The 23,673-nt window shown below is 40.4% G+C and overlaps 1 pseudogene; it reads left to right on the plus strand.

The window, feature by feature from the left end:
* The first annotated feature begins 1,699 nt into the window (after nucleotides 1-1,699).
* Nucleotides 1,700-18,378, plus strand: LOC143672106 (tripartite motif-containing protein 14-like; annotated as a pseudogene).
* Nucleotides 18,379-23,673: the final 5,295 nt, after the last annotated feature.

The following is a 23,673-nucleotide window of genomic DNA, read 5'->3' on the forward strand; positions in this document are numbered from 1 at the left end:
AGCAGATATCACAGAGATCAAAGATGCTGTAGATCAAATAAAAAATATACTAAAGACTCGCAACAGCAGATCTGAAGAGGCAGAAGAAAGAATAAGCAAACTAGAGGACAGGACAACTGATTTCTAACACATAAAAGAGGAAATGGCAAAAAAGATGGAAAAATTTGAATTGGGTCTCAGGGAAATGATGGACAAAACAAAGCAAACAAATATAAGAATCATCAGCATCCCAGAAGGAGAAGAGAAGTGTAAAGAGCTAGGAAGATCAGTTGGAGATATAATGGGGGAAACTTCCCAACCATTATAAAAGACATAAATATGCAAATAAAAGACACCCAATGAATTCCAAATACAATAAATTCAAATAGGCCTTCCCCAGGACTCATACTAATCAGTCTGTCAAATGTTAAAGAGAAGCAGAAAGTCCTGAAAGCAGCAAGAGAAAAACAATCTACTTCATACAAGGGAAACCACATAAGACTGGGTTCAGACTACTCTAATGGCACTATGGAGGCCAGAAGGCAGTGGTATGTTACATTTAAGATCCTGAAGGAAAAAGACTTCCAGCCAAGAATTCTGTACCCAGACCAACTGTCCTCCAAATTTGATGGGGAGGGTGCACGGGTGGTTCAGGGGTAGAATGCTCACCTTCCATGCAGGACACCTGAGTTCCATTCCTGGACCATGCACCCCCCAAAAATAAAACCAAAGCCAAAAACTGAGGAAGAGATTAAAATTTCCACGGACAAACAAATGCTGAGAACATCTGCCACAAGAGACCGGCCCTATAAGACATACTATATGGAGTTCTGCTGGCTGGAAAAAAAAAAAAGACAGGATATGGAGATCTGGCAGAGGGCACAGAATTGAAGAATACCAATAAGGGTAACTTAAAGGATAAAAAGAGAAAGAGGGAAAAAATATACAGATCTGACAAATAAAATCCAAAGGATAAGATGGTAGATTCAAGAAATGCCTTTACTATAATAATTTCAGATGTTAACAGATTAAATTTACCAATTAAAAGATACAGATTGGCAGAATGGATTAAGAGATATAATCCAGCTATATGCTGCTTCCAAGAGATTCATCTTAGACACATGAATACAAATAGGTTGAAAGTAAAAGGATGGAAAAAGATGTTCCATGCAAACTGTAACCAAGAGAAGGCAGGAGTAGCTATGCTAATATCAGATAAAACAGACTTTAAAAGTAAAGACATCGACATAAGGTGGCCCTGGTTGCAGAGGCTAAGGCAGAAAGCAGGAGCCTGGCATGGAGCCCGCGGGAGTGCAAGGACTGGGAGATGTGAACTAGGAAGTAAGCCAGGCTGTACTCCTTGGACGCGCTACCCTCACCAGCACAACCCCATGACATGCGACTCACCGCACACCCCACGCACCCGAACCCCATCACCTGTCCCCACTCTCCGCGCTCCAAGCGCCCCCGCCCCACCATCCCCAGTTTGCATACCTGCCCCAAACTCCCATCCCAAGTGCAGCCCAACCCACCTCTCCTGCAACCTTCCCAAGAACTACCTCCCCCTCCCTGTCCGCTGCAGGCTGCCACCAGTGCATAAAGGCTGCGGGCGCTAACCTCCATACTCAGGCTACACTGTCTCCCACCCATGGTGCTGCACAGCATCACCCCCCCCCCCCAAAGCTCTGTGCATGAGTTTAAGGGACTCCTAGACCCGTACATGCACATGGGCCCCAATAACGTCCTTCAGCTCTGCAAGCATCAGTTTAAGACACTCCTAGACCTGTGCATGCACACAGGCCCCCAATCATGTCCTTCAGCTCTGGGAACTTCAGTTTACAGCACTCCTAGACTTGCACATGCACACGCCCTCAGTCATACTTCCCAGCTCTGAGAAACTGCTTACCTCCACAGTCAGGTCATATCTGCCCCCAACCCACGAAGGCATAATGCTGACCTGCTGCAACAGCTCTAAGCATAGGCATAAAGGGCCCCATGCCCTAAACCAGCATACACCATGGTTACACCCCCCAGACCTATGTACCTGCATACCTACATCCTTCCTTGCTGCTGGGCACCCACATTCACAAGCACCAGTGTAACATCCCCAACCTGCACCTATACCTGCCCTGCAATGAATCACCACACTGTTGTGCCCTGCCCATACCCTACACCCTGCTGCACATCCACATTGCAAACACAAGGCTTTAGACTACTGAAAGAAATGAACTCCCAAAGTAAATTAATCAAGATACTTACATGTGACAAAAATAATAGAAGATCACTAAGCATATCACAATGCAGACAGATATAGCCCTGCCTAATGAGCCAAATTAAAACACTAGAGGAGACAGACATTGGAACAACTAATCAAAGGTGTTCATATAATCCTACTTAATAAAATAAGTGGGACAGCAAATGACATAAAGGAGATCAAGAAGACAGTAGAAGACCATAAAGAGGAACTTAAAAGAATAAATAGAAAAATAGCAGATAGCACAGAGGTTAAAGACTGTTGACCAAATAAAAAACATACTAGAGGCACACAACAACATATTTGAAGAGACAGAAGGAAGAAAAGCGATATAGAGGACAGGATGACTACAAACACTCAAAACAGCAAATGGTAAAAAAGATGGAAAAATCTGAATTGGCTCTCAGGGAAATGATACAAAACAAAGTGCACAAATATAAGAATTATTGAAGTCCCAGAAGGAGAAGAGAGGAGTAAAGGGCTAGGAAGAGTAGTTGAAGACATAGTGGGGGGAAAACCTACCCACCCTTATAAAGGACATAAATCTACAAGTCAAAGAAGCCCAACAAACTCCAAACAGAATAAATCCAGATAGGCCTTCCCCAAGACACATATTAATCAGTCTGTCAAATGTTGAAGAAAAGCAGAAAATTCTGAAAGTGGCAAGAGAAAAATAATCTACTATAGACAAAGGAGACCAAATAAGACTGATTCAGACTACTCAACTAGCACCCTGGAGGTGAGAAGATAGTGGTATGATATATTTAAGATCCTGAAAGAGAAAAACTTCCAGCCAAGAATTCTGTACCCAGCCAAATTGTCCTTCAAAATTGATGGAGAGATTAAAATTTTCACAGACAAGACCTGAAAGAATTTGTCAACAAGAGACCAGCCCTACAAGAAATAATAAAGGGAGTTCTGCTGGTTGAAAAAAAAAGACAAGAGAGAGAGGTCTGGACAGGAGAGGAGGGCACAGAATTGAAGAGTACCACTAAGGGTAATTTAAAGGATACAAAGAGAAAGAGGGAAAAGAATATATGGATCTGACAAATAAAACCCAAAAGATAAGATGGTGGATGCAAGAAATGCCTTTTCAGTAATAACTTTGAATGTTAATGGGCTAAAGTTACCAATTAAAAGGTACAAATTGGCAGAATGGATTAAGAAATATAACCCAGCTATATGCTACCACGCAAGTGGTAACCAAAAGAAAGCAGGAGTAGCTATACTAATATTGGAGAAAATAGACTTTAAATGTAAAGACATCATAAGAGACAAAGAAGGACACTATATACTAATTAAAGGGTCAATTCACCAAGAAGACATAACAATCATAAATGTTTATGCTTCCAATCAGGGAGCTCCAAAGTACATGAGACAGACATTGGTAAAACTGAAGGGAGGGATAGAGATTTCAACAATAAGAGTAGGAGATTTTAATACACCACTTTCCTCTATAGATAGAGCCACTAGACAGAAGATCAACAAGGAAACTGTGAAGTTAAAAAACTTGGTAAATGAATTAGACCTAACAGACATAAATAGGTCACTGCACCGCAAAACACAAGGATATACACTCTTCTCTAGTGCTCATGGAACACTCTCCATGATAGATCATATGCTGGGGCACAAAACAGGTCTTTATAAATTTAAAAACAATGAAATTATTCAAAGCACTTTCTCTGATCACAATGGGATGAAGCTGGATCTCAATAACCACCAAAGAACAAAAACATTGACAAATATATGGAGATTAAATAACACACTCTTAAACAACCAGTGGGTCAAAGAAGAAATTGCTAGAGAAATCAGTAGCTATCTGGAGATGAATGAAAATAAGAATACAACATATCAGAACTTATGGGATGCAGGTAAAGCTGTGCTGACATGGAAATTTATTGCCGTAAATGCCTATTTTAAAAAACAAGGAAGAGCAAAAATCGAGGACTTAACAGCACACCTGGAGGAACTTGAGAAAGAACAGCAAACTAACCCCAAAGCAAATAGAAGAAGAAAAATAATAAAGATTAAAGCAGAGATAAATGAATGGGAGAACAAAAGAACAATAGAAAGAATCAATAAAACCAAAAGTTGTTCTTTGACAAAATAAAATTGATGGGCCACTAGCAAGACTGGCAAAGAAAAAAAGAGAGAGGATGCAAATAAACAAAATCAGAAATGACCGGGGTGCATTACCACCGACCCTGAAGAAATAAAAGAAATCATAAGGGGATACTATGAACAACTATACACCAACTAGACAACTTAGATGAAATGGACAAATTCCTGGAGACACACAAACAAGCTATACTGACTTAGGAAGTGATAGAATATCTCAACAAACCAATCACAAGTAAAGAGATTCAATGAGTCATCAAAAATCTTCCTACAGAGAGAAGCCCAGGGCCAGATGGCGTCACAGGCGAATTTTATCAAACCTTTCAGAAAGAACTAACACCAATCCTGCTCAAACTTCTCAAAAAACCTGAGGAAAAAGGAACTCTACCTAACTCATTTTATGAAGCTAATATCATTTTAATACTAAAACCAGGTAAAGATGCTATAAGAAAGGAAAACTACAGGCCAATCTCTGAAATGAGCATAGATGCAAAAATTCTCAACAAAATGTTAGCAAATCAAATCTAATAACTCATTAAAAGAATTATATGCTATGACCAAGTGGGTTTTACCAGGAATTCAAGAACGGTTCAATACTAGAAAATCAGTTAACGTAAAACAGCACCTTAACAAATCAAAAGGGAAAAATCATATGATCATCTCAATTGATGCTGAAAAAGCATTTGACAAAATTCAACATCCTTTTATGATAAAAACACTTCGAAAGGTAGGAATCAAAGGTAATGTCCTCAACATGATAAAAGGCATAAAACAAAAACCTATAGCCAGCATCGTACTCAATAATTAGAGACTGAAAGCTTTACCCCTAAGATCAGGAACTAGACAAGGATGCCCTCTGTCATCACAGTTATTCAACATTGTAATAGTTCTAGATAGAGCAATCAGGCAGGACAAAGAAATAAAAGGCATCCAAATTGGAAAGGAAGAAGTAAAACTATCATTATTTGCAGATGACATGATACTAGGAAAATCCTGAGAAATCTACAACAAAGTTACTTTGAATTCATAAACAAATTCAGCAACATGGAAGGATATAAAATTAATGTGCAAAAATCAGTAATGTTTCTATACACAAACAATGACCTAACTGAGGAGTCAGTTAAGGAAAAATTCCATTCAAAATAGCAACTATGGGCAGACAATGGTGGCTTAGTGGCAGAGTTCCCACCTGCCATATCGGATACTCAGGTTCAATTCCTGGTGCCTGCCCATGTTAAAAAAAAAAAAAAAAAAAAAAAAAAAGCAACTTAAAGAATCAAGTATCTAGGAATGAACTTGAACTAGGGTCATAAAGGACTTGTACACAGAAAACTACATGACATTGCTAAAAGAAAATCTATGTAAGTGGAAAGACATTCTGCTCATGTATAGGAAGGTTAAATGTAGTTAAGATATCAATTCTATTCAAATTGATCTACAGATTCAACACAGTACCAATCAAAATTCCAACAACCCACTTTGAAGACTTGCAAAAGCTAGTTACCCAAATCATCTAGAAGGGAAAGAGACCCTGAATAGCTAAAAGTATTCTAAAAAAAGAAGAACAAAGTGGGAGGATTAACACTTCCTCATTTTAAAAGTTATTATAAACCACAATGATCAAAGCAGCATGGTACTGGCACAAAGAAATATTGACCAATGGAATCGAACTGAGAGTGCAAAAACAGACCACCAAATCTAGGGTCAACTGATTTTTGAAAGGCCCCCAAATCCACTGAACTGGGACAAAATAGTCTGTTTAATAAATAGGCATAGGAGAATAGCCAAAAGAATGAAAGCAGATCCTTACCTTACACCCTATATAAAAATTAACTCAAATTGGATCAAACACCTAAATATAAGAACCAGTACCATAAAGCTCCTAGAAGAAAACATAGGGAAATATCTTCAAGACTTAGTAGCAGGAGATAGCTTTCTAAACTTTACACCCAAAACACAAGCAACAAAATAAAAAATAGATAAATGACAACTCCTCAAAATCAAATGCTACAAAAGACTTTGTAAAAAAGGTGAAGAGGCAGCCAACTCTGTGGGAGAAAATATTTGGAAATCACACATCAGACAAAGGTTTGATATCCTGTATACATAAAGAAATCATACAACTAAAAAACAAAAGAAGAACCCAATTATAAAACAGGCTAAAGCTATGAATAGGCACTTATCTGAACAGCAAATACAGATGTCTCAAAAGCACATGAAGAGATGCTCATTCTCATTAGCTATAAGGGAAATGCAGATTAAGACTACAATGAAGATCTAGTAGTCATAAACTAGTAATACCATCTTACACCTATGAGAATGGCTGCTATTAAACAAACAGGAAACGGTAAATATTGGAAAAGATGTGGAGAAATTGGGACACTTACGCATGCTGGTGGGAATGTATAATGTGCAGCCGCTGTGGAAAACAGTCTGGTGCTTCCTCAGAAAACTAAATATCGAGTTGCCCTATGACCTGGCAATACAACTGTTTGGTTTATACTCAGAAGAGCTGAAAGCAGTGACACAAACAGATATTTGTACACCGATATTCATAGCAGCATTATCCACAATTGCCAAGCGATCGAAGCAATCCAAGTGCCCATCAAAAGACAAGCAGATTAACAAAACATGCTATATACACACAATGGAATATTATGCAGCAGTAAGATGAAATGACGTCCTGAAGCACATGACAAGGTGGATGAGCCTTGAGGACATAATGCTGAGTAAAATAAACCAGACACAAAAGGACAGATACTGTATAACTCCACTTTTATGGCCAGCATAAAGGTATAATCAGAGATTTATAATACAGAATATAGGGGACCTAGAGATATACAGAAGTTAGATATGGGTGAACGGTTAGCTAATGAGGGTGAACTCAACTGTAAGGGAAGAGATAGAAGTGAAGGCGGTTCACTAGTGGGTCTATAAGTAATATTACCATATTGAAGATGAACACGATTGAAAGGGGTTTTATAGACTCATGTGTCCCACTGATTAACACTATAAGTATAAATACATTCTTGCGTAAACTAGTGCAAAGGTATGAATCTTGTACAAAGAGTGTATAATTTCGAGGTATAGTGGGAAAACTGCTACTGCATACTATGGGCTATGTTTAACAGGAAAATATTAACAGTATTACAGCAACACCAGGGGTAAATAATGGGGAAAGGGACAAAAATTAAGGGGAGGTTTGGATTTTCTATTTGATGAGGGTGTGTTTACCGGTTATCTTTCTCTTGGGAACAATGAAATTATCTAAAATTGAGAGTGTTGATGGACTATTGACTTTGAACGTTATTCATGATGCCCAACAGATGGAGGTGGCTGAAGGATGCACTGACTGAGAAGTAGATTAGCGATCAATGGTATATACAAATAAGCAAATGTTGGGCTTCTACAAAAACAAAGTCGTGAAGCATACAACATTTTGAATGAACCTCTGGGACATCTGGTGAGGAAAATAAGACAGAAACAAAAGAGCAAATATTGTATGGTATTATTTGGAAAATACTTCTAAGAAAACGGGGCCCTAGATTGTAAGCTCTTATAGCAGTCAAATAGTCCAGAGCAGTAATGGCTATTTCTGGATTTTGAGAGGCTATTTTATATATGTATAACCTGGTATTTAGGGATAAGAATGAAGTTGATCAAGTTTCGATTAAGGAAATTCAGAATACAGGAGTAAAGAAGACATTGTATTTTGGAACTTCATCTACTCTTTGAGATCAAAGGAAGAAAGGCTAATTTTTTCCAGAATCTAAATGTTCTGTAGCATGTAATCTAATTCAACTTGTCTGGATAGATCATTTAAACAAGCCAAACACAGGGAGCCCAGAATAAGAATGAGGGCCTTTAAATTTTGTATAGCTTAATGTAATGTCTGGATACATCCCAGAGTACATTAAGCAGATAATTAAAAAGTATCGGCAAAGTCCTTGAGGGATGGGAGAAAAAAACATGGAACCACTAAACTTTGCCACCGGGGAAAACCCTGATACTATGTCAAACCTTAGGGACTCCCAAAACAACAGGCCAATCCCTTGGTCCTGAGGCTTGCTCTTGTGAAGCTTATGTTCATAGCGGAGAAGCTTAGTCTACAAGTCACTTCTGGAGGACCTCTTCTGTTGGTCAGATGTGGCCTTACTCTAAGACCAATTCTGCAAGTGAAACCATTGCCCTTCTCCCTACATGGGACATGACATCCAGGGGTAGAAGTCTCCCTGGCAGCATGGGCGATGACTCCCAGGGCTGAGTCTGGCCCTGGCACTATGGGATCAACAATGCCATCCTGACCAAAAGAGGGAAAAAGAAGTGTAACAAATAAGGTATCAGTGGCTGTGTGAATTCAAGTAGAGTGGAGTGGCTACTCTAGAGGTCACTCTTACCTAAGCTTCAGTTAGACATTGCTACCTATCATAGCTTGCCAACCCCTAACAAAAAGCATTCCCGCCAAACCTAAAGAACACCTAGGGCATTATATGAGATCCTATAAATGTTCCATGCACCTACAACTTCCAGATGGGTCCCTGGACCAGAAAAGTCCTGAAATGCAGAGGGGCCAGCCTCTCCAGAACATCAGCTCATTCCATCCCCCTATCCCACATTATTGACAGTCCCTTCTAACATGAAAAAGTCAGAATGGCTACAGCCCAAATACTCCTAAAGAGTGGGAGAAAGAGCAAAGGTGATGGTGGAATTATACAGCGAATGTAGATTTAACAAATGAGTATGATTCCCGAATCATTACATTGATAATTCTTTTAGTCTCCAGTATCTTAGAGCAGCTAGAAGTAAACCCCTAAATTTGCAGAATTATAACCATAACCAACTCTAAAATCTATTCTACAACTAATTGCTGTGGTGTGCTCTGGAATTTATTGCTTTTTTATATATATGCCATTTTTCACAAAAAAGAAAAAAGTTGATTGTGGATTGTGATGGTAAATGTACAGCTACATGATGATATTGTGAATCATTGATTTACACTTTGGATCATTACATGGTATATGAATATATAATATATATCAATAAAAAATAGAAAAAAGATGTCACCCGCAATTGGGTGGTCACATCTCCATGGAAACAACTTAGTGAAAAGGATCCCACCCAAAAATACTGAATGAAGATTAAAGAATTTGGCTTTTCTGGGGTACACAAAGTTTAAAACCAGCACAAATGCCATGACAGCACGTGGGAGAGAGGAACACATAACCCTGTCAAGTATAAGGTTGGGTCAAGAGACAGAAGAAAAAAAGTATGCATATGGAAAAAAATATATAAGTAATGGGCAGAGAAAAAAAAGTTAATCTAAGGAATAATGGCCTATAAAGCAAAGAAGGAATTTGCAGGAAGACATTCATAGTACTGCTAGTTCTAATACTGAAAAATTGGAAACAACCCAAATGCTTAACAATAGGGGAAAGATAATAATAGAATATTATAAAGTAGTTAAAATGGAAATAATTATTACATCCATTTGTGAAAATGTGATGTGCAATAATATTAAATGAGAAAAGCAGAAATGGTGCACATTCTCTGGATTATAACTAGAGGAAAATGTGTGTCTTTATAAACAAAGACTAAGAAAACTCTATGCACCAAAAGAAAAAGAATTTAATGTCTCATAGGTTCCTTCCTTCCCCCATTCCCTTGGTTGATTACATCACATTTCTGGCTTGATTTTATTTTTAACTGTGTCATCTTTTCCCTGTTATGAAGTCTAATATATACATGGGCAGGTCTAAAATGCTTTTTAAGGCTTTCAGATTTACTAAGAAAGTCCTGGTCTTTATTACACTAAGAGAAAATGGCACCACCACCCACGGAAAAGAACAACATCTTAGACTTTGTGAGTTTTCAACTTAGGGAGAATTGAAAGTTTTAAAAGGCCACAAGGGACGTACATATTTTAATAAACAAAGAACTGCAACCTTTTTGGAAAGCTGTTTGACAATACATAGCAATGATTTTCTTAAAGAGCACAGTCTGATTAAATAATTCCAATTTTAGGGTATATTTAGTCATGTGGTGATAAATATTTAGCAATAGGCTTTCTGGGGGTGGGGTGGGGTGGGGTGGGAGCCCTGATTTGTAGTGTTTCCCAATTCTCATGGTGTAAATAGTCCCACCATGGCCAATTCCAAGTTACAAATGTAATGCAAATGAACGTGGATTTGAGAAGAGACACTCGGTAGTACAAGAGAAATGAGAACATATGTCCACCAAAAAGGCTTGTACACAAATGTTCACAGCAGCATTATTCATAATGACCAAAAAGCAGGAACAATCCAAATATCCACCAACTAGTGAATGGATGAACAAATTGTGATACATTATATTCCATTATATGAAATACTACTCAGGAATAAAAAGGAATGACTATTGATACAAGCAACATTATGGATGAATGTCAAAATCATTATGCTGAGAAGAAGCCAGATCGAAAAATAAAATATATGATGTATGATTCCATTTACATACAATTCTAGAAAATGCAAATATAGTGACAAAGTAAGCTGATCACTGGTTGTTTGAGGATGGGGAGAGGCCAGAGGGTAGGATTATAAAGGGGCACAATGAAACTTTTTGGAGGCGATTGCTATGTACATTCATTATTTTTATTGTGGTGAATGGTTTCATGGGTTTATACCTATGTCAAAACTGATCAAATTATACACTGTAAATATGTGCAGTTTATTACATGTCAATTAAATGGCAATAAAACTGCTTTTCTAAAAAAAGGCTAGTGAGGATTTATAAACAGAATGCTCTGCTCACATCCCCTCTAATCTCCTTAAAATCTTCCTGAACCCAGCCTGACTCCCAAGGACCAACATCTACATCTTTGTCAGAAACCCACTTTGCCTGGGTGGAAGTGCCTAGGGGTTAATGTCTCCCATCCCTTCCCCAACCCCTTGGCAGTCTTCAATGATTGACAAGTGTAAGAGCCTAAATGCCCAGCTCCCTTGTCCCTCTGTTGGGATAATTCTGAGGTGAACTCTTAATACTGGTGGGATTAAGTCCCAGTTGTCCTTGGTGGTAGCTGGTTTAACAATGGAGCCCTTGAAAACCATCTTCCCTTCCCTGTCTGCTTCCACGCACTTCCCCAATAAACAATGTGCATTCCAATCCTTATTGCAGGATATGCTTCTGGGGGAGCTCAACTCAAACAGGGCCAAAACTCTGGTGAAAGCTTTCCCATAGAAATAGGGAGAAAGAGATTGATTGGAAGATTTGAATCCCAAGGCATTGACCCTCATGCCCCTTTGAGTTATATACAGTTCTCTAAAACCAACCTCTGGCACAAAAGATTTTTCATGAAGATGGATGGAAAATATTTAAAAAAAAAAAAGCATTAAAGATGGAATGATTTCTAAATGTTTTGTTTGTTATTTTTTTTTAATTAATAAAAAAAGTTAAAAAAAAGCATTAAAGGCAGGTCATCATGATGGCTCTTATTAATGAAAGACAATACTGGAAGAGATGTACAAGCTGCAAGAACAGAAACCACTGGTTGAAAAGTTAATATTTGTATGCACTGGGCTTGGCAAAAAATAACTGGCTTCCCTATTGCTTCTCCCTGTACCAAATATTTGTAGCAAACTATTAGTCTCATCAGGCACATGGTTTCAGCCCAATGCCATTCCATGCACTGGGAACATGTCATTAAAGAAGACACACAATGTTTTCACCCTTAAAGAACACATATTCTAAGAAGGCTTTGGCTTGTTAGAATATGTGTTAAACAAACATAAATAATAAACATAAAAATATCAGTGAGAGTGATAAATTAACTTGCAAGGAATTAAAGTTGGACAAGATGAAGATTAGGAAGGATGGTACGCTACTTTAGATTGGACAGTATGGTAGATTATTGCTCAGCAAATATTCCCCTCCAAGGGAGGAGTACTTTCCTTCCCCATTGATGTTAGGCTTGACCACATGAATTGCTTTAGACAATGGGATGTTGGAGAAGGACCAGTGTGTGAGCTCTGAGTTTAATAGGCCTTAAGAGACCTTGGGTGTTTTCATTTGCTCATTTGGAAGGTAGTCTGGTCCCTAGATGGACTTGTAGCTCAACCCACAGGCCCATGAATATTGAAATGAATGCTTATTGTCTTAGACTGTTGCTTTTTTAACTCTTCACTTTTTATTGTTAGGTATATATATATATATATATATATATATATATATATATATATATATATATATATATATATATATATAACATAAAATTTTCCACCTTAACCATTTTGTTTCATTTTGGGTGCATGGTCCAAGAATTGAACCCGGGTCTCCTGCATGGAAGGCGAGCATTCTACCTCTGAGCCACTCGTGCACCCTAATCTTAACCATTTTTAAGTGTACAGTTCAGTGGCATTAAATATGTTAATTACATTCACCATCATCCTGTACAAAAACTTTTTCAGCACCCCAAACAGAACTCGGTACCTAGTAAGCATTAACTCCCTATTTCCCCCTCTTCCCAGCCCTGGTAACCATTAATCTACTTTCTGTCTCTGTGAATTTGTACATTCTAGTTATTTCAAATAAGTGAAATCATACACTGTCCTTTTGTGTCCCATTTATTCTGCTGAAAATAATATTTTCACGGTTCACCCATATTGCAGCATGCATCAGAGCGTCTTGCTTTTAATGACTAAATAATGTTCTATCGTATGTATATGCCATATTTTTGTTTATCCATTTACTGTTGATGGGCACTTGGGTTGTTTCCATCTTTTGGTTATTGTGAATAATACTGAACACTGTGAATATGAATATTGGTACACAAATGTGATGGTTTGAAAAGGTATGTACCTCCAAAAAAGATCGTGTTCTTTTAATCCATTCCTTTGTGTGCAGACTGATTGTGGGTGGGACCTTTTCATTAGGTTATCTCAGTTGATGCCTGCCCAGGATAGGTCTTAATCCTCTTACTGGAGTCCTTTACAAGAGGATAAAACACATAGAGAGGCTCAAAGAGCAAGAAGAGAAGTCAAAAGAGAGAAATACACAGAAGCTCAGAAAGAAAGTCACAGACAGAGCAGTCAGAAACTGAAAGCAATGAAACCCAGAAGAGAAGAACCAGTAGATGCCAGCACGTGCCTTCCCACATGATAGAGGAGTCCCAGATATCAGTAGCTTCTCTTCAGGAAGAGGGTATTGTCTTGCTGATGCCTTGATTTGGACATTTTCATGGCCTTAGAACTGTAAACTCATAAGCTAATAAATCCCCATTGTTAAAAACCAGGCCATTTCTGGTATACTGCATTTTGTCACCCCAGCACAGTAAAACAACAGGTATCTGTTTGAGTTTCTGTTTTCAATTCCAAGGAGTGGAATTGCTAGGTCATATGGTAATTCTACAGTTAATTCTCTGTGAAACTGCCAAACTGCTTTCCACAGTGGCTGCACCATTTTACATTTCCTCGAACAGTGCATAAGGGTTCTAATTTCTCCATGTCCTTGCCAACACTTATTTTTCAGTTTTCCATTTTTTAAATAACAGCCATTCTTGTGGGTATGAAATAACCTCTCATCATGTTTTTTTTAAATATTTTTATTGAGAAATCATCACATATATACAGTCCATACATGGTGTATGATCAATGGCTTACAATATCATCACATAGTTGTATATTTATCACCATAATTTTTTAGAACATTTGCATCACTCCAGAAAAAGAAATAAAAAGGAAAAGAGAAAAAGCTCATACATCCCATGCCCCTTACCCCTCCCTCTCATTGACCACCAGTATTTTAATCTATCCAGTTTTTTGCCCTTTATCCCCCCCCGTTCTAGTTTGCTAGCTGCCAGAACGCAATATACCAGAAACAGAATGGCTTTTAAAAAGGGAAATTTAATAAGTTGCTAGTTTATAGTTCTAAGGCTGAGAAAATGTCCCAATTAAAACAAGTCTATAGAAATGCCCAATCTAAGGCATCCAAAGAAAGATACCTTGACTCAAGCAAGGCTGATGGGTCTGAAACACCTCTGTCAGCTGGGAAGGCACATGGCTGGCATCTGCTGGTCCTTTGGCTTCTGGTTTCAAACAGCTTCCCTGGGGGCATTTTCTTTCTGCATCTCCAAACGTCTAGCTTTCGTGTTGACTCTGTGGCTTCTGTTCCCTATGCGTCTGCATCTCTGTCTGGGTCGGCTGTCAGCTCTGTCGCTTCTGAGGTCTCTCCAAAATGCTTCCCCTTTTAAAGGACTCCAGCAAACTAATCAAGATTCACCTGGAATGGGTGGAGTCACATCCCCATCCAACCAAAAGGCCACATCCACAATTGGGTATGACACATCTCCATGGAAACAATCCAAAATTTCACACCCTAAACAACAGGTTTGTTCCCGGCAAAACTGGATCATGAGTAAAACATGGCTTTTCTGTGGTACTAATTTTAAAAAAAGCCTTGTTCCAACAATCAAGGCGAAGAAAGTCTGTACTCATAGCATATCAACTCAACTCAAATCCACTCAGAAACTAGTTGATTTTACAAAATCATTTAGTTTCAACTAACTTACAAAGACTTATTTTTAGAACCTAGGGCATCTACAATTTTTGGATGTTTTCCACCCATAGTCATAAATATAAAAAATGTAAATTCTTAACAAGATATGAATGGAGAACAAAGGATGCTGTAACAGAGAAATTAAGAATTAACTAAATAACTAGGATGACTGAATCATTACATAGATGCCTTTTTCCTACTTTCTAGAATATTGTTTAAGAGCCAAAAGGAAATACCCGAAATTACTGAAACCCACCGAACTGGAATCAAGATGCCTTGTTCTTTGATAATGATTGTATTACTATATAACCTTTATCTTGTGATTGTAAAAACCTCATCACTAGCCCTGTTTGTATCCCCTTATCCTGTTTTACAACTTTAGAGTTGCTCACAAGGACAGCGCCCTAATGTTTATTAATGAAGGAAATGGACTCAGCCCATAACCAACCTACCCCAATTCCTAAACCATCTCACTAGACAAAACTAGAGCTAACCAAAATTTGCCCACCTGATATGCACAGTAGCTTAAACTATAATCTATGTGACCTATACCTCATTATAATAATAAAAATCACATCCATCATCATATTAAGGCCATCAATTTCTTACATACATTCTATGACTAAGCATATAATCAATCTGCACATCCTCAATAATGAGATCATCTCTAACTTTGTCATCGTGAGCCATTATACTCATTGTACTAAACATGCCCATCTTTTAACACTATAAAACTTTCAGAGTTGTAGTTTAAAAAGACAGACTTCAGCCTGTTAAGTCATCTGTTCTCCTTGCTTCACACAGCAATCAACTTTCTCCTTTTGAAACCCCAGAGTCATAGATTGGCTGTTACGCACATTGGGCAGAGAACCGGACATCTGATCAGTATCAATATCCATTTTCAAAAAATTAGAAAGCATGAGGGACCAAGAGACAGAGAAAGAAAAAAAAAAAGAGAGCGAGAGAGCGAGAGAGCGAGAGAGCGAGAGCGAGCGAGAGAGAGAGAGAGAGAGAGAGAGAGAGAAGCCATAATCCTTAACATTCCAAGGCTGGATAGCAGACAAGGGTGGGTTTTCTCCTTCTTTGTCATGCAAATTTCACATCCCAGTAAGTGCAGACTAAATACCAACCCAGTGCCACTTCAAGCTTAAAATGTGATCCTTTACAGCATAAGAGAGGCACATATTTATATATCATTCTTCCCTCCCCTCTGTTCTCTTTCTGCACATCTACCTCTGCAGTCACCATGGCTTCACCCATATCTGATGCAGCTCCTTTCAACAGCCAGAACCATGCTGGCACATTGAAGATAAATAGCAGACAGTGCATTCCATTTTCAACACCTGTATGACCAAGGATTGGCTTTAATCTCTCAGGGCATCATGCATTTCTATTGATTCTAAACAGACAAAAAGGGAGCTTTTCTGTAATTGTGCCCTGCTACTATTGTGTCTATGAGCTGTTAACAGGAGACAAACCAAGGTAAGGCTGGCCAACCCATGTGGAGATTCAGACCCCATTATAGCTCTCATATTCTCCCTTGAAGAGAGTAAAGTTTGGCCAGCTAGGATTGACTTCCTCCGAATCAACTGAGAGGAGATATTCCTGAGGAAATAAGTAAGAGCACTTGGGGAAAGTTGTGCGTTAGATCAGAGCTCCTGTAAGTCTGATACTTTGAATTTTTTTGTAGTTTAAATTGAGGTATAATTTGCACACAATAATAGCACAAATTTTAAGTATACAGTTTGGTGAACTCTGATACTCTTGTAATCATCATTCTAATCAAGATATTTCCATTCTCTGGGAAACTTCCTTTGCATCCCTTCCCAGTCAATCCCTCTGCCAGATTTTTATCACCATAGCTTAGCCTGGCCTGTTCTTGAACTTCATATAAATAGAATCATACAGTATATACTTTTATTGTGTCGTCAGCTCTTTTTGCTCAATATAATGTTTTTGAGATTCATCCACATTGTTATGTGGCTCATCACTAATTATTGCAGAGTAGCATTTAACTGTATGAATATACCACAATTTTGTTTATCCATTCACCTGTTGATGGACATCTAGGTAGTTTCCAGTTTGGGATATTATGAATGAAGCTGCTTTGAACATTCTTGTATAGTTCTTTTTGTGTTCACTTAACCAGCCACTGCTCTTGAGTCCCTCATCTATAAAATAAGAAGGCCAAATCTGAGAGGCAGAAGCATTTGATGAGAGATTATTAAATGTGGAAAGAATCTGAACTTCCTTGAAAAAGCTTCCCTACAAAACACAAGATTGTTGCAAAATTTCTTTGTTTCATCATCTCACAACCATGCTTGATGGAATTTACTTTTATAGAAGAGACAAAACAACAGTGATATAAATCAGAGGCAAGAGCCCACTGGGAGGAAGTTTCCAGGCAGCCTGGACAAGCTGGCCGGGCCCAGGGGCTCAGTGTGAGGCCAGGCTTAAGAAAGGAGGGGGCTAGAGTACTAAGGCCGCATTCTGGGGTGGGGCAGAGCAGGCCTCCGGGAGCGTGGCAGTTCCTCAAAGCCGGGAAGGGAACCGTTTCAGAATTGTTTAAAGCAGTTGGCAACCTAGAAGCAGCAGGAAGTTGACAACATAACCCAGATAGAAGAGGCTGCTGAGAAGCTGACACTCGGAGTCGGGTAAAACCTGGCTGACTGGAAAATTCACTGAACTCAGATTACTACTTGAGGAAGAGGAGGCGCTGGCCAAGAAATTCATTGATAAAAACAAGCAGCTTACCTTCCAGGAGTCCAGGTGGCAAACTGAGTCTTGTGGGCAGCAAATCGACATCATAAACAAGCTCTCAACAGGGCTTGGAGCCTCAGCCAGGAACCGGATCCTGTACAGCTGCGGCAGCAATTCTCGGCCACTGAGTAGCACCTGCAGGAGCAGCTGAGCCTGGGGGAAGCTGTGCCATCTTGTGCCTCCATCCTTCGAGCTTGTCAAGGACTCATCTAAGGGCCTCGTGGAGGCTGTGCAGGGCATGCTGCAGACGCCACTGGCCGTACGCCTGAAGGAAAACGTCAAATGCCAGCTCACCGGCTCCTCCAGGTCAACCTTGGCGGCCTGCTGAAAACGAGCCTCTGGCCTCAGTGGTCGCATTTCCTAAAATGTGCGCTAAGCTCACGCTGGGGCCGCACACGGTGCCCGCGCGCCTGCGCCTCTCGGCCGGCCTCCTGGGCTGCCTGGGACCCGCTCCTGCACTCGCGCCTCGACGCCACTACTGGGAGGTGGTCCTGGTGTCTCAAGCGCTACGACCTCCAGTACTGGGCCTTTCACCATGGCCAGCGCAGCCGCCTGCGGCCCCGCGACGACCCAGACCAGCTCGTGACCCTGCCTGGAATTACGAGGCCGGCGTCCTGGGCTTCTACAACGTTGCGGGTGGTATATGGTCCTTGCACACCTGCCGCGCGGCCTTCCAGGAGCCACTGTTCCCCGGGCCCGCGCCTCCGGGAAGGGGCACCAGCATCCCACGGCTGCTCTAGGAGCCAGGCCCGGAGCGTGCCCTCCGCCCGCGGGCCCCAGCCGCCTCTGGTCTCACCTGGCGGGACCTAACCGCCTCCACTCTCTGACACCTGCGCGCTCGCGTCCGCCCCGGGCCTATCGTGGCCAGGACTTCTCCCGGGCTGGTTTTTAACGTGCCCTAACTACACCTGTGCTGCTCGCGCATCGAGCCCCCTGTTCCACTCCCCAGGACACTCCTATGCTACCCTGCTTTTAGTCCAGGTTCCTGTTAGTGACATCCCTAGGGGCACCTGCGTGTCCCCACCCGTCAGAATATATTATCTTCAGCCTGTTTGTTTATTTGGCCGGGGGGTGGGGGGCGGGGGACGGTCACAAACATTTTCTTTTTAACATAATCGCAAACCACTGAGCACACCATTTTGGTTCCTGCTTTTACAAACATGAGCATTATTTCATGTTATTAAATCTAATCATTTTTTATTAATGAGTTTTTAGAGAAGTAGGTTTACAGAAAAAATCATACCTAAAATATACACAATAACAGAGTTCTCGTATACCTGCCAATTGTACTATTAACTATAGTTATTAACTATTAACAATAGGGTTCACTGTGTTGTGTGGTCCTATGTGATTTTCTTTTAATTTTTATTCTAGTAACAGATGACCTGAAATGTCCCCCCACCCTCCCCTTTAACCATATTCACTTACAGGATCCAGTGTCTTTAATTACATTCACCACCATCCATCACCCCAAACAGAAGCTCTGTAGCACAGCTGGTTTCATATCAGTGAGCTCATGCCGTTTGTCCTTTTGTGTCTGGCTTATTTCACTCAATATGATGTCTTCACAGTTTATTAAAAAAAAAAGAAGAAGAAGAAAAAGCCCACTGGGTTTTTTTTTTTTTGTCTTTTCTCTTTATTTTATAAATATTTACTCCTTTTTGACAGCTATCTCTGGAGCCCACAGACAATAACAAATAATACCCATTGACTAACCTTCTTCACTTCCCAAAATTGGTGACACACAGCAACCCTATTTAGGGAAACCTCTCCTTTGCACAACATATCCCAAGGTTTCCTGGAGTTAATTAATAAATAATGGCAAAGAGCGAGCACACGAGAAATTAAGAGGTGGAGACAGAGGAGTTCTTCAGCCCTTTCTTCAGCTGAGATTTGACAAGCTTTGGTAACTGGAGCTGCTGGATACAGCACAGCTTTTAGCATACTGGGAGGAGAGTTTCCCTTGAGGGATATTCTTATTTCGGCACGTAGGATTCCTTCCAGTCCACCTAACAGGCTTCCCTGTGTGCCCATGAGCAGTCATGGTCCACCAGCTACCAATCGCTAGAAACTTCCAGGTTGCAACTTACAAGAGCCATGGGCGCTGTGCTTTGGGCCCAGTGTGCTAGTACCTCTGCTAGAGAACTTAGGAAAGAATGATGAAAATCATTCGTGGTGTCCACCAAATACTGTCAACTCTCTACTTTCTAGGCACAGGGTGAAATGGCATTTCTCTGTCCTCTTTGAAGTCAGGTCTTGTGATTTTCTTTGGCCAAGGAAATGTGAGCAAAAGTGAGACCTGTCACTTCCTGGTGGCAGTTTTAGGTGCCAGTGTTCAGTTTGCCATGTGTCTGTGCCACTGCTGCGATGATCACAGAAGTATGGATCCCTGTGTAGCAAGAAGGAACAGAGCTTATTTTTGACCTACAAAGGACAGGAATGATGCTGAGAGTGGACGCCTCCTTAAATTTTACTCTCTAGGCACCTCACTCACCTCTCCCTCATCCCAGTTCTGAGCATGGATTAAACCCTTTTCTTATTAAGACGCTGAGATTTGGGGGTGGGGAGAGAGTTATTCATTACTGTGGCACACTCTAGACCGTACTAACTGATGACACCCTTCTCCTTTGGAACAAAAACATAGGCAGGCTTCAGCTCTCATGATTCTAAAATGGGCCCGAGCTTTTCATGCCCTGTAGACTCCAGCTTTGAAATTGCTTCTGTTTATTTGTGGGTGAGCCATGACATTTGGGAAAATAGAGTCTTATTAAGTAACTAAATTGAATGAACTTGCAGCTATTCCTGTATGTGTTAGGCATGGGCAGAAGACTAAATAATGAGCAAATTAACACCATAATTAAGGATTGTCCCAGGGTAGAGTGATTGTACATAAATAGAAAGTAAGAGGGTATACAGGCTGCTCAAGATTCAGATCAAATGTCTATGCTGCTCTTTCAGGGCCCATTAAAAGTAGTAAAATTCCACTTATAACATACACACAGATTGACCACAAATTACCTGCTGGGGTCAAATCATGCTTCCCATATACACAGTGATGGGTATAAGCAGCTCTGTCAACTTAACACAGAAAACTTGTAGCACTGTATTACAGAGCTCTAAATGCCTGCCTAAAGGTATTCCATTTGTCTTCAAAATAATCACCTAGTTAAGCAGCATGGGGTACGAAGTTGGATTTAAGAGTGTCACTGGTTCTTTTGGAATCATAAAACCATGATGAGCTTTCAAACCATCTCTAGAAAACCAAAGTAATTTCCCATTGCTGCAAATGTTTAGATGCCTCATCTAATTAGGATGATTGGCATATCATGCAGCCTGATGCTGGGAGATTGCTCAGGTGCTTGGAGAGTGGGCCTAATAAAACCAAGACTGAGTTCAAGCCCAGGTGGGTCAGTTAGCTTCACACAGAGAAAATCTTCCATAGCTACAAATTACTCCCACAATTGTGGTCTCAAGACAGATTCTGCCAAATTAGCCACAAAGGAGGCTGGATAAGTGTGTCTATAGCTCTCCACAATCTATTACTGCTAATGCAAAGATAAGTCCTATTGCTCCTCTTCCTGGTTGCATCATCTCTCCAGGGTCCTGTCTACTAATACAATATCTTTCAGACACACTCTTCCCTAAAATCTTACTCTATAACAGAATAAATACCTACACAGGAGCTTCATTTCTACACACAGTCTGGACGCCTTTCTTTAAATTATCATGTTAGTTGAGCCCTTGCACCTCAACTTTCTGAACCCAAGAGTCAGCTTCTCTCGGAAGAAACCCAAGTCACCACCCTCCTTCCCCAACCTGCTTGTTAACTCTTGCATGGCCAGTCACAGGGAATGGTGACTCAAAGCCTGAAACCTGGGAGCCCTAGATTCCTCTTTTTCCTGCATTGCTCACACCCATATTCATTTTTCACCTCAACAGCATTTGCATCCCATCCTTCCTCTCCTTTCCCTTGCCACTGCCCTAGTCCTTGCTGGATTCTTACAAAAGTCTCCTGGCTGTTCCCATTCTTCTGTAATCTCATGAGTCTCCATTCTACCTCTCACTTAAAGCAGAGTACTCTATCTGAAACAGAAATCTGATCTCAACACTCCTCTACATTAAAAAGTCCAAAGCACTCCACTGAGTAAAGAATGAATCCCAGGGCCAGGCTCCTGGATTTTCAAGTTTCTCTCAAGATACCGATAGCTCCCCCTTTGCTTTCACATGCCATCCATCATAAACTGCTTGCAGTTTTCTATACCTGGTGCTCAGCTTCAGAGCTCTATGCTTTTCTCCATGTGGAGTGAGAGAGTGCTTCCCATCAAGTTCTGCCTACAGAATCTCTATTCATCAGCTCAAATGTCACCTTTCTGAAGGCATTCCTGAGCCACCTTCATCCTTTCATTGTTTTGTGAACCCACTGCACTTGTAAAATTTTCTGACCCTGTGCTTTGGTCATCTTTCGCTGTGTAACAAGCCATCCCCAAACATACTGTTTTAAAGCAACCACCATTTTATTATAGGTCATAGTTCTGTGGGGAGACTGGGTTCAACTTCGTGGCTATTATGCTCTTTGTGATGTCAGCTGGGGCTGTGGCCATCTGGAACATCCAAAATTACTCACTCACATGCCTGGCAGTTAGTGTTGGCCATGGTCTGAGAGCTGAGCCTCAGTTCCTCTCCATGTGACCACATCGTGTGGTTTGGTCTTCTCACAGCAGAGTGGCTAGTTTCAGAGGGAAGTGGAAGGAAGATAAAACGGCCCACCCTCTTGGAAGTCCCAGAATGCCACTTGCACCACATCCAGTCGGTTAAGACAGTCACTGGGCAGACAAAATAAGCATCAAGTTTTGTGTGTTTTTTTTTTTTAACTTTTTTTATTAATTAAAAAATTAACAAACAAAACATTAAGATATCATTCCATACATACAATCAGTAATTCTTAATATCATCACATAGTTGCATATTCATCATTTCTTAGAACATTTGCATCGATTTAGAAAAAGAAATAAAAAGACAACAGAAAAAGAAATAAAACGATAACAGAGGAAAAAAAAAGATTATACATACCATACCCCTTACCCCTCGCTTTCATTTACCACTAGCATTTCAAACTAAATTTAATTTAACATTTGTTCCCCCTATTATTTATTTTTATTCCATATGTTCTACTCTTCTGTTGATACAGTAGCTAAAAGGAGCATCAGACACAAGGTTTTCACATTCACAGAGTCTCATTGTGAAAGCTATATCATTGTTCAATCATCATCAAGAAACATGGCTACTGGAACACAGCTCCACATTTTCAGGCAGTTCCCTCCAGCCTTTCTGCTATGTCTTGAACAACAAGGTGATATCTACTTAATGCATAAGAATAACCTCCAGGATAACCTCTCAACTCTGTTGGGAATCTCTCAGCCATTGACACTTAGTCTCATTTCACTCTTCCCCCTTTGGTCGAGAAGGTTCTCTCAATCCCTTGATGTTAATTCTCAGTTCATTCTAGGGTTTTTCTCAGTCCCTTGATGCTGAGTCTCAGCTCATTCCAGGATCTCTGTCCCACGTTGCCAGGAAGGTCCATGCCCTTGGGTGTCATGTCCCACACAGAGAGGGGGAGGGTGGTGAGACTGGTCATCATGTTGGCTGGAGTGAGAGGCCACATCTGAGCAACAAAAGAGGCTCTCTTGGGGGTGACTCTTAGGCCTAAATTTTAAGTAGGCTTCACCTATCCTTTGTGGGGTTAAGTTTCATGTGAACAAACCCAGAGACTGGGGGCTCAGCCTATAGCTTTGGTTGTCCACACTGCTTGTGAGAATATCAAGAATTCCACTTGGGGAAGTTGAATTTCTCCCCGCTCTCACCATTCCCCGAAGGGGGCTTGCAAATATTTTCCACTCACTGATCGAATCACTCTGGGATTCATCGGGGCATCACTCTGGACAAACCAACAAAATCTCATGTCCTACCTGAGATTCCAAGTACTTATGACATTCAATCAAACTATCTACATGAGTTGTATTAGGAAATGCTCTAGT

Source organism: Tamandua tetradactyla, chromosome X, assembly GCF_023851605.1.
Source record: "Tamandua tetradactyla isolate mTamTet1 chromosome X, mTamTet1.pri, whole genome shotgun sequence".
Taxonomy (NCBI): Eukaryota; Metazoa; Chordata; class Mammalia; order Pilosa; family Myrmecophagidae; genus Tamandua; species Tamandua tetradactyla.